The 12,623-nt window shown below is 47.5% G+C and overlaps 1 protein-coding gene across 1 annotated transcript in view; it reads left to right on the top strand.

Moving 5' to 3' along the window:
• Positions 1 to 500: 500 nt before the first annotated feature.
• Positions 501 to 12,623, top strand: part of ADGRB1 (adhesion G protein-coupled receptor B1) — a 340,537-nt gene continuing 328,414 nt past the window's right edge. The window contains exon 1 of the mRNA XM_060277561.1: positions 501 to 635. The gene's annotated coding sequence lies outside the window, so the exon portion shown is untranslated. The remainder of the gene's footprint in view (positions 636 to 12,623) is intronic.

Here is a 12,623-nt window from a genome sequence, read left to right as displayed (position 1 = left end):
AGCCTCTGGCTACATAGACCGAGTCTAGTTACAACCGAAAGAACCAGGGGAAGGAGACCGGGATCCAAGAGCAGGAATCAGAAGCGCAAGAGATCCTGGGAGGAATTAAAAAGAAGGTTTCTGAGGCACCGGATGGATTTTGGCCTCCCCGGGGAAGAAGACTTTGGGGGGGAGGAAAGCAGCACCCCAAAACCTTTCAGCTGTTCCAAGAAGACTTCCTTCTCTCCTGGTGGATTTAATCCCGCCTTGGGTTCCTTTATTCCTTCTCCAAAGTGGGCTTTGAGATTCTCCCTTCGCTCAGGATTCCTGCGCCCTTATCACCGCCCGTCGCCGATCATTATTAGCAATCATATTTCATTTCCAATTATTTTATTTTTGTACCCCAATACCAAAGGGGGTGTGAGAGAGTGAGTGTGTGGCTGTGTGCACTTTAAATCTGGAGCAAAGTTTGGTGTGTGTGTTTAAGAGTGGGTTGGAAGGGGGGGAAGCAAAACGACACCCCCCCCCTCTCCCCGAAATCCTTTTTGACTCATTAGCCAATGGCCATTTTCTTACTTCTGGATATGTGGATGCTTTCCATTTGGAATTTGATCCGGCTGGGGGAAACGGTATAATTCCGTGGATGGTCTAGAAAGGTAAGTTTTCGGTTTATATATATATAATACATGTACGTGTGTGTGAGTTGGTTTGTGTTTATTTGGAGAGGGGTTGATTTATTCTTCCTGAGTGGATGCAACTTTTTTGGGGGGTCTTCTTCTAGTATCTGGAGCCGATCTTAAATATTGAATTGTTGTCTTTTTGAGTTAAACCACTGAGCTCCTACACCGTCGCCTCTCAAATACTGGACCCTTCTGATCCGAACTTTAGCCTTTTTGCTGTTAAGGGCTTGGAAGGTAACTAGTACGGTACTACAGTTTTTGTTTCTGTTTTGCAAAAAAAAAAATGAATAAGAAAAAAAATCTGGACATATTTGCCTGCGATTGGAAGTTGTAGGAACGAAAGGGAGGGAGGGAGCCAGGGAATGTGAAATGGATCAGTTTTGGGGGCTGGAAGAGGTTCGGTCTCCACTGCAAAGCCCAGCTTGCCTGGAACTGCATAGATGGGGAGATCTGGAGCTAAACCGAAAGGGAGAAGGACCGGCAGTGAGTGGTTATCGGACCTCGCCAAAATACAGACAAACACAAACACACACAAACACACAACATCACAACAACACCTTGTTTAGTCTGAGAAGCCGGAAAACCTACAAGTCTGTAATGGAGAGGGGTGGCTTGTCGGGAAGGTCTCCGTTAATGTCGCCTTTAGGAGGCTGCAATCGCGTATGCACGTTGAACAAAGTCCCTTTCGAGAAGCCAAGCGGGGGCTTACTCGCGAGTAGACGTGATGGGGGATCGCCCTGCGGGAGTCGACTTCTCTCTCGCACCCGCTTGGAAAGCTGGGGGTCGCTGTTTTGAAGCCGTCCCAACCACCACCACCACCGCCCCCGCCGCCTATTTGAATCATTGTGGGCATTTACAGGGAAAGGTTTAGGGCGGGGGAGGGCAGATCTCCCAAATGCATCGCATCCATAAAGTTCCTCCCCCCCCGGGTTTCCCCCCTTTCCCCCTATACTTCTGAGAGACCACATTTTGAGGCGGGGCGGGGGGGGGGGGAACGACGACAAGCCAGGACAAGCCACCAGAGAGACCTCCTCCCAATCTTGGCGGGCTCCACGATTCTTACTCGCGAGTCGTCCTATTGACCGCCAGAGGCACAGCCTGGAAGCCGTAACTTATGGACTCTTTGGAGGGTAGGGGAGCCATTCTGCGTAAAAACACGAGGCGCGCAGAGGGTGCCACGCTCTTTGGGGAGGAGAGGACACCCCTTTCCCCCAGGAAGAAACAAGCCCCCTTCTATGCAGAGAGGGGAAAGCGAAGGAGCAAGGAGGATCCGGGAGGTGGTAAGGAAAAGGAGGGGGAGGAGGAGGGGTGCCCCCCGTACTCATTCCTGTGTCTGCTGCACAGCCAGGCGCTTTCTTCTTTTTTGTGAGGGGGTGGGAGCAGGGGCGTACCCAGGATCAAAACTAGGGGGGGGCAAGGGGCGGGGCCAAGGCGCGGGAGGGGAGGGGCCACAAAGTTGGAATGTGGGCGGGGCTACAGAGCCCAGGTGAAATCAAAATAAACCTGAAGCGACGGCGGCGAAGGGGAGAAAACCAGCGGCCGCCTAGAGGAGAAGAGGGAAGTCTGGGGGTGGGCGGGGGGGGGGAGAGAAGGGAACCAGGCTTGGATCGGGGCCTCCGCGGAGGTCTGGAGCAAAGCCCCGGCCTCCGCGAAGCTATCCGAGGCTCCGTTGCTGCAGCGGTCTGGCAGGCGCTGAACGACTCCCGACGTTCGGGAGACCTTTGAGCACAGCCGCGCTGTGCGCATGCGCCCTGCACGGCGGCCGCCGGAGTCCACAGCCGCGCTGTGCGCATGCGCCCCGCTTTGCGCATGCGCAAAGGTCTACCGAACGTCGGGAGCGTCAGCCCTTGCCTCCTCCCACACAGCGCGGCTGTGTGGACTCCGCACGGCTCGGGCACAAGAGACTGCTGCGGGCGCCGAACTCGCGCTCCGCTGGGCTGTCCTCCGCCTCTGCCCACCAGCCCCGCCGGCAGCGCCACTCTTGCCCGCAGCTGCCCGACCGGCCCTGCCTCTAGAGTAGGGCAGCGGCCCCTCCCTGCCCCGCGGTGGGTACGCCCTTGGGTGGGAGACAGTCTCCCTCGGTCCCATTCCTGCAACGTCCAGTTCCTCCCAAAACACCTGATCAGGATCGAGGGGAAATCGAGAGGCGCACAGTCTCTATAGGCAGCGCCGACGATTCTTGAACTTAACAAGGTGGTGGCGGTGGGGTTTATTTATTTGCTGGAGTGAAAATAAGCGAGGAGGGAATGACGCCCCTCACCCACAACCGGCGTCTTATTCCACTGTTGTTGTTGGCCCGATCAAGCCCAAATCCAATCTGATGGATTGGTGTGCCCCGAGAGGCCACATTTGAATATCACAGCAAGGTCAAAGTAATTATTATTATTATTATTATTATTATTATTATTATTATTATTATTATTATTATTATTATTACAAACGGAGCCCAACGATCCTTCAGGACTCGGATTGGGAAATATCCACGCACCTCCCTGCGTCGAGATCAAGCAGCTCCATGGATACGGCTAAGTCTTGCTTAAAGGAGAGACACTTTAGACGGAGCTGCAGCGAACCCCCACCCCCACCCCGCCTCCATCGGGTACATTTTCGGGCTCTTTCCTTTACCAATCGAGAAGCAAGGTTGACGGCAGAGGGAGTGGGGGACGGGGGGACGGAGAGAGAATCAAAATCCCTTTTCATGAATTCGAAAGCAAGATTTCCTTCTCCCTTTCTCTTCCCTTAAAAAAATACCTGTTGATATGCTGCGTTTCAGCCTGGAAGGAGGAGGTGGGGCAGAGAAAGGAACGGGATCTTTAATAAAAAAACACCTTTCAAAACACAGGGTTCTAGTCCGCATGACGATAATGGTGAGGAAGTGAGGGTGTGTGGAGTTAAGGAAACAGGAGCAGTGCTGCTGCTCGTTGCGTTAGGCGAAGGCGGGGAGGGAAAGAGCCGTCTGCCGCGAACCATAAATCGCGTAAGCCGGAGGAGCACTGGGAACCGCGGTGGAGTGGGTTGATGGGGTCCTACCGGAGTGTCAACGGGACGTGAATCCTTCGCTTGCTTCGGCTTCAGGGTTTTGACAGCCGGCTAATAAAGCCTACTCCCCGCCCGAAATGATTAAGGACATAGGGTCTTGCCCTCTCCATGACCCGCACCCCGAGCAGTTTTCAGGGAGCGAACGCACCGGGGACCATCTGGTCTCGGAGAGTCTCGGGTGGAGGTTTGTAGGATGGGGTGGTGTTGAATCTGTGCAGCCAAAGCTGAGTGACCCCGTCCCCTCAGCAGTTTAGATCTGCAGCAAAGGATGAGGACGATACAAAAGGTCCTTTGCTTGGTTAGCCCCCGCACCCCTCCTGTTTTCTATGGAAACAGTACCGGGAAAACCGAGGCGTCCTTCCCTGCCTTCTGCCAAGCAGAAGCCAGGGCAGCTTACACCGGAATTACCCTGGATCTATCCCTAAGGTGGGGGTGTTGGGTTGACCCACGGATGTCCCTTGCCCCAACGGTATGGGCGCGCGTGGATGTGCTTTTTGGAGAGTCTCTGTTCCCTCTCCTCTTATATGTGGTGGACAGACTGGCTGTTGTGTTCCTGACTGCCTCTCCACCCCATCGCTCTGCATTTTCCTATACAGTATCTGTATGTGTCTCGGATTCACGATGAGCTTTTGCAACTTCTTCCCTCGTGGAAGCCACCTCTCTCCCCCCAGGAGTGCCAACTTGGCCCCGCGACCATGCCCCGCGACCGTGAGTGCCATGCAGCGTACATAGCCCTGGCACCGAAATTTGCGGGTGCCCGGCCACTCACAAAGGGTCGCAGAGAATTTTGTGGGTGCCCAGGCACCCAGGGCCCCAAGGAGTTTGCACCTACGCTCCCCAGTCTCTCCTTACATTGGAAATTGGCGTCGGTGGGTACAGTGGGCTGGGAGAGAAAGAATGAGATCACGTTATAAGGGGAAGGATTTGTACCTACTTTCAAAAGTCTGCCCATACTTTTTCGAAATGCAGCCTCCTTCAAGAGAAGCCTCTGTTGGGAAAAGGGTGCTTTGGGAAAGTGTGGGGTGAGGCAGTGGGGTGAAGTGGTTAGAGTAATGGGCTGGGACCTGTGAGACCGGAGTTCAAATCCCCACTGGGCTATGAAGTTAACTGGGTGTGACCTTGGGCCAGTCACTGCTCTCCAGCCTCCCAGGGTTGTTATAAGGATTAAATTAGTGGGGAGAATTATGTACACCACATTGAGCTTCTTGGAGAAAAGGTAGGGCATACATGCAATTGATAAATGATACATTCCCCCCCCCCCCAATGTGCCTGGTCAGGTATTTGACCAAACCAAAATGAGGCAAGGGGAAATAAATGCAGCATTGGTGTTCATTTACGGATAAGCAAAAGCTGGAATAATGTTTACATCTGTGTGTAAGAAAGCAATGTCTCATAGACACCCACCAGCCTGGGCCAAGTGAATTCAGATTCAACAGTTTCCTTCATGTAACAATATTAAACAGTGGGGAGAGAAATGTATGACATCAAAGTGTGCATAGCCCACATGTATTTTTGCACTAAAATAGCTCTTCGCTCAAAAGGTTGGATCCCTCCCCAGGTCAATGGATTTTCTCCTGCAAATTCCATGCATGTTGAATTTGAGGCTAGGTATTAGGTAGAATGGTTCTTATATAGCTGAAAAACATCGGATTCTGGAAAGGGTCCAGGTCTGGAATGAGAAAGCAAGTCTTCCTTGACCCGTGACCCTAAGGATCAAGGTTTAGGAAAATGAATTTGAGTTGTTCCTGACTCTCCCCCCCCCACTACTGCTACATTCAGGGCCCAGCAGTCTGGCTTGCCACTCAGACTGAAAGCTTGGACCAATAACAGGATCCACGGTGTGCTTTTAAGCCAGGCAAATGGCTCCAGGGGGAATTGATAGGATTAATTCAGATGGATCTGAATTAACTGGTTGATGGATTAAGTGATATGTGGCATGAAACGTGGGAGGTGAAACAGGTGGGGTGGAAAACCCCAAACATAAACAAGAAGCACCTCTCTTTATACTCAGGTATCATTGGTGGAATATAAACAGACCCTTGTTTATGGCAGTCCTCCTGAGAGCTTGAGGCATAAAATATGGACTTCCCTGAATGATGCTCCCTTTAGTCGCTCAATAACAGAGTAAGATTCTGACACTGTCAAAGCTGAGCTGAATCTGAGAGCTCCAGACTATATTGTCTCTCTAATTTGAGGGGAGCAGTTTTGTCAGACAGAATTTTCCATTTGTGCAAGGAAAAAAGCATTCCTGGGTTCTATAAAGCTGCTCTCAAGAATTTCACTCATGCACTTCTGGGGATAGACAGAATGACTGTAAGACCCATCTATCTCTTGGCTCATCCATAGATGCCTTCTCTCTACTCACTGATTCCCACATCTATCCACTTCAGAACTGAAGGGATTCCATAACAATCTCTCTCTTACACCCTTGCATGTTTATACTCAGAAGTACATCCCACTTAACCTAATGTGACTTATAAGTTTCCCATGGTAATGATGTTTAGGGCTGTAAGTCTTGATCTTGCCTATTCCATCTATGTCTGCCATGCACAGAATTTCTCCATCTCCCCAAGCAGACCTCAATCTCTCTCTTTCTCTCCCTGAAAACACCCTTTGCCTTAAAGTTTCCCATTGCCATTTGCTGTCTTTTGAAAAATAGAATAAAATGAATGGTTAGACACCCCCCTTTTTATCAGTATATCTGCTCTGCCTTTGAAAATGAAATTATTCTGAAAGAAAGTAAAAGGGATGCACACAAAGACATACACACACAAGCACACAGCACATTTTAGTAGGAAATGCTGATGCGTAGTTGTAGGATTAGTGGATTTTCTATTCTACTCTGATTTTGCTAAGAGTGTGTGTGTGTGTGTGTGTGTGTGTGTGAGAGAGAGAGAGAGAGAGAGAGAGAGAGAGAGAGAGAGAGAGAGAGAGAGAGAGAGAGAGAGAGAGAGAGAGAGAGAGAGAGAGAGAGAGATGCGGTTACTGGTAGAGATGGCTACGGTAGCTCGCCAAAACTGAAGTCAATTGGTTTTGGATTTCACCAAGTGACAGAGAGATGGCGCTCTTTCCCCAAATATAGATTATCATGGTCTTATTTTGGATACTTTTAAAGTTGACTATGCCGCTAGTGATTTGGTGTCGTTTTGTACAGTTAAAAAAATTGATTGTAAAAGGAAAGGAAGAGCAGAACATTTCGGATGGGGCAAAGGAAGACAGAAACCGAGAGAGGGGCGGCGGGGACCTCCCTTGAAATCAACCACACCATAATATTTCCATCTCTGCAAACCCCAGAAGCTGCAATGTTGAAATTTAAGCAACATCTTCCTGCCTCTGCTGCACTTCCACTGAAGTCATATCTCCAAACTGGTATTTGAATTCATAGATCCCTTTCATTCCTGAAATTAATTCAGATCCTAGGATCTTGGCTTAAGATCCTAGGATCTGAATTAATTTCAGGAATGAAAGGGATACAGAGAGAGAGAACTTAATATTTTTAGGGAGGGAAGTGATGGGTTTGGCGCTTTGTGAGAAGTTAGGAACCTCAGAGGCAGGCTTACACTGAGTCAAACCATTGGTTCAACCGAGGTTAGTATTGCCTCCTTGGCTTCCCAGGATTTCAGACACAGGAGCCTTTTGCAACCCTGCCTTTTCCACTGGGGAAAGAACCTGGGGGGTTTCTACATGCAAAGCAAGTGATCTACCACTGAGCTACAGCCCTTCCCTCCAGCCCCTTGCATGTGAGGACTTTCTGCAGTTAGCCACCAATCTGCACTCTGTGCATGCTCAGGAGCACTTCCAACATTTCTAAGTGAATGTGTTGCAAACACTGGGGGGGGGGGGGAACTACCATGCCACGACTGAGACCCAGTAGCAATTAATCTGTGCTTCTCTTTAGCTGGCTCCGACCTTACAGAGCAAATTCCTTTACTATGCAGATATTTCTGTATTACCCCACCCACTCAAGCTTTTCCCTCCCGTGTTGCTATTTAATAAGCCATTTTTCTTTTCCTTTGGCGTTGCCTGATGCTGAGTGAGCATCAGTTTGTTAAAGATTAAAGAATCTGACTCTTCTTTCCCCCGCACCACTGTGTTGTACCAAAGTAGTTCAGATTGGTGGATTGTTCGTTTTTTGACTCGGCTTTAAGAAAATTCTCTCCAGTTTTTTTTGGTGGTTGGGGGGTGGCACAATTTATGTCATTTCCCCTTCTTCCCCATGCTGTGCATTTTTCTAGCACTCTCTTCTCCTGATTTATTCTTTGCTCATAAGAGAGACTGAAGCGCTGCTAATATTTGCCATTGAGAAACACTGCCAAACAGTTGACTGGTATTTCAGAAAAAGGGCAACTAAAATTATCAAGGGGATGGAAGAACTCCTTTATGAGGAAAGGTTGCCGCGTTTTGGACTTTTCGGTTTAGAGGAAATGTAAGAGGTGACATGATAGAAGCTCATAGAAATATAGAACCAGAGAATGAGTTGGGAGGGATCCCAGGGGTCATCTAGTTCAACCCCCCTGCAATGCAGGAATCCTGCCCACAGCCATCCCTGGGTGGACTTTAACTACCAACCTTCTGGTTAACAGCCAGACACCCACTGAAAGTGGATAGAGAAAGGTTTTCCTCCTCCTCTCCTAACATTAGAACTCATGGATATTCAATGAAACTGAATGCTGGAAGATTCAAGACAGATAAAAGAAATTCCTTCTTTGTGCGGCACATAGTTCAACTATGGAACTCCCTCCCACAAGAGGCAGTTACGGGCACCAACACAGATGGTTTCAAAATAGGATTAGGCAGATTCATGGAGGAGAGGGCTACCAATGGCTACCGGTCAGTATGAATGCTGTTGCTGGAGGCAGCAATAGTTCTGAATAGCAGTTGCTGAAAACCACAGGAAGGGAGCGTGCTCTTGTGTTCAAATCCTGCTTGCACATTTCCCTTTGGGGCATCTGGTTGGCCACTGTGAGAACAGGATGCTGGACTAGATAGGCCACTGGTCTGATCCAGTCAGCTCTCCTTATGTTCTAATTCTTGCCCTCAAATTAGTTCACAAATAGGGAAGAAAATAGTTCACAAATAGGGGGGAGAGGGGAGGAGAGTGTGCAAATTTAACCCCAATGAAGAGTGATCAAGAGCAATCTACTTCTAGACCAAACTTCCATACTTTAAGTTATAGGTAGGTAGTCATGTTGGTCTTGCATAGTCGAAACATATTTTTTTAAAAATATTATTTTTTATTTTCTTCTATACTTTGTTAGACTAAAACTTTCATCATTCCCAGCCAACATGGTCAAAGACCAGGGGTGATACTGTAGATGGAGTTCCCCAAATCCTGGAGGGTACCAGGTTGGGTAAGCCTGTTGTGGACTCTGCTGGTTCCTGATGGCGACCAGGACAGTATTTAATTTCTTTAAAATAGAATTTTTTTAAATAAAAAAACCCAGTTTAAGTAGCTTTTAGAAAAGCCAATATTTCCTAGTCCACATGCCCAGGTGATTGTTGTACAGATTTCTGAAATAATGTTCATCTTATGTACTACTGGAAACTACTTCTTAATTGTGATGTTTTATATAGCACCATTGATATGTGCAAATTGTCTTGCAACATAGAAGGCAGACCCATCCCTGTCCCAAGAAGATTAGCATCAAACATTTGACAGAGGAAACGGAGGAAGGCAAAGGTCGGGGCAAAGAGGGAGAGTGTGCGTTTATTTCAGTTTGTGTTCTCAGTGCTACTTAAAGTGGAATATGGGGGCTAAGGGATTATGTCAAAGGCTTCAAGGACAATGTGGGTTTTTTAATAGAATCATAGAAATGGTAACATGGAGGCAGGCTTTTTCACTGGTAGTTCCCGTGTCATGGAATGCCCTCCTTGCTGAAAAACGAGAGGTGCCATCAATATTGGCATTCTGCTGGGTCCTGAAAGCACACCTGTTTAGGCAGGCATTTCCCTGAATGCAAGCTTCCTGAACTAATTGCTTTAATAGCTCTTTTAATTGCTTTGATTTTAATGCACATTTTAATTATGGATGTTTTCAATGTTTTGATGGAATTTTCTAACTGCTTATTTTAATTATATGTGGATACTTTATAGTTGTTTTTATACTTGGAAGCTGTTAGGGTAAGGTTACCAGATTTTTTCCAATGAATTCGGGGACACTCTTCAACTTCCTACTTAAATAGATGGATTTTTGTCAGGGGACTGTCCCTGGGAAACGGGGACATCTGGTAACCTTATGTTAGGGCACATGAGGGGTATATATGATAATTTTGTAACAACAGGAATGATGGCCTTTTGACCCATCTAGCCCAAACCCTGCTCAATCTAAGAAACCCGGAGCTGGAACATCGCCTTCAGATGGCTGTTAGCCTCTGCTTTGCAGATTTTCCAGGAGGGAAATTCCATCAACCATCCAGGCAATTGGCCCACCATCTTACCATCGAGAGCAAGATTCCTCAACCTGGTGTCCACCAGAGATTTTGGAATACAACTCCTACCAGATCTAGCTAAGAGGTTTCTCCTAACCTTCAGCCAAAATCTGCCTTCCTACAATATAAGTCTCCCAGACCTAAGTCCTCTTGCTCTCTGTGGCAGCTGAGAACAAGTCTGTGACATCATTTTCACTTATCTGAAGAGTTCTCTTTGAGGAGGCTCTTGAAGGAACTCAGGTCCCACCTGCACTACACTTATTATGCAGTATCGCACCACTTTGTCTTTCCCCAAAGAATCCTTCGTCCAGGCATAGGCAAACTATGATTCAGCCTCTTTTGCCAAATGGGAGGCTGAATCACAGTTATTTGGAGCAATGAATAGTTGAGGAACTTGCCAGAGTGACTCAGCAGGGTACAGTACCCATCACTGACGAACCACTTTGACAGACTCTCTGCTTTTCAAGGCACCATGGCTCTGAACACAGCAGAGGTATTGCATGTTGAAGCCACATTTGAAACCCACTCAAAAATGGTTTAAGTTTTATGGCTTCTCCTCACCACCACCTCATTGCAAAATTTTTGTTTTGGGGAAGGGGCTGGAATTTATTTATTTCGAATATCTCACCCCTTGTCAGAGCTGCACATAGTGGCATTCCTGGATGGGAGCAACGAATCAGGTTTGGAGAAGCCCAGGATAACAAAATTGCAAGAATGCAACAGTGCGCAAATGGCGTCAGCTGGATTCTCCATTTGAAAAGTGACTGAAGAAAGGCAATTGCAGAGAAAGGGGTGTGGTGCAGTGGTTAGAGCAGGCATAGGCAAATTCGGCCCTCCAGATGTTTTGAGACTACAACTCCCATCATCCCTGACCTCTGGTCCTGTTAGCTAGGTATGATGGGAGTTGCAGTTCCAAAACATCTGGAGGGCCGAGTTTGCCTATCACTGCCTTAGTCCCTTCACCAAGTTGCAGTTTTCAATCCACCTTTCCATAGAACTCTTGCAACTGTTGTTGTTTAGTCGTTTAGTCGTATCCGACTCTTCATGAGCCCATGGACCATAGCACCCCGGGCTATAGAATTCTATGATATAATTCTACATAGAATTCTACGATTCTATGATTCTGTGATTCCTGTCTTCTACTGCCTCCCGCAGTTTGGTCAAACTCATGTTTGTAGCTTCGAGAACACTGTCCAGCCATCTCATCCTCTGTCGTCCCCTTCTCCTAGTGCCCTCCATCTTTCCCAACATCAGGGTCTTTTCCAGGGAGTCTGCTCTTCTCATGAGGTGGCCAAAGTATTGGAGCCTCAGCTTCAGGATCTGTCCTTCCAGTGAGCTCTCAGGGCTGATTTCCTTCAGAATGGATAGGTTTGATCTTCTTGCAGTCCATGGGACTCTCAAGAGTCTCCTCCAGCACCAAAATTCAAAAGCATCAATGACTGAAAATATGTCTTACTCCATGGAGGCAGCACAGTGAGTGGAGAAAAAGCAATGTTTCGTGGGGTGTCTTTGCCAGGAGACATGGAAAGCAAATGCACCCTTGGAGCCTGGCTCGTAAATGCACAAGCCTCCCCAGAAATCACTTGCCCTCCCCCCCGTTAGCAACGCTACTGCAGCTCAGACATGGGGCTGTAGGAACCCATTCCCAAATGTCGCTAGCTGGCATTTGGGCATGAAAAGGGGCAGTGATTTTGGCTATCTGTTTGCGGAGAAAACTCTGCGCTTTGACCACCAGTGGAGATCAGGTTCCTAACAAGAACTGGATGTGATTTCAGTGAAAAGCAACGGCTTAGTATAAAAGAAATTGTCCAGCTCTTTATAGTCCAGCTCTCACTTCCATACATCACTACTGGGAAAACCATAGCTTTAACTATACGGACCTTGGAACTGTAAGGATCTCTTAACAACCTTCAGATCTCTTAACAAACTTCATTCCCCAGGATTCTTTGGGAGAAAGCCTTGGCTATTTAAAATGGTATGATACTGCTTTAAATGTACAGTGCAGCTGGGCCCTAAGACAGGCCTAATCCTTTAAAAAAGGAACAGATGTGTTCGTAGGGTATGGATCTATAAGCTTTTAGTGACTATCCTTTGAGTGGAACCTGAATGTTCCAGGGCAGTGCACCGCTGAATAACAGGTGCTGTTAAGAAACAAGTTGTCAAGGTCCATGTTTTGCTCACAAACTTCCCAGGAGCATCTCACTGGCCCCTACTGGGAACTGATTATCAGAATTGATAGACAGTTTTGGTCTGGTCCACCAAGTCTCTTTTTATGGGTCAAAATAAGCAGAAAATGAATTGATTATGCCACACAGAAATAACAGCCGCATCAGTAATGCCAACTATTTATTTATCTTTAACTGCCATAACTTATTTTTTCCATAAAAATGCATGAAGTGAGGTTCAATCTAAACATTTTTAATGCCCCTTTCAGAAACTGCAGCTTACCCATTGTAATTCAAAGGCCATTTCTCAGAAATGCATTCAGCATTTGTGT

This window comes from Zootoca vivipara, chromosome 8, assembly GCF_963506605.1.
Source record: "Zootoca vivipara chromosome 8, rZooViv1.1, whole genome shotgun sequence".
Taxonomy (NCBI): Eukaryota; Metazoa; Chordata; class Lepidosauria; order Squamata; family Lacertidae; genus Zootoca; species Zootoca vivipara.
Note: the sequence above shows the minus strand (reverse complement) of the source record. Positions and strands in the feature narration are given on the sequence as shown.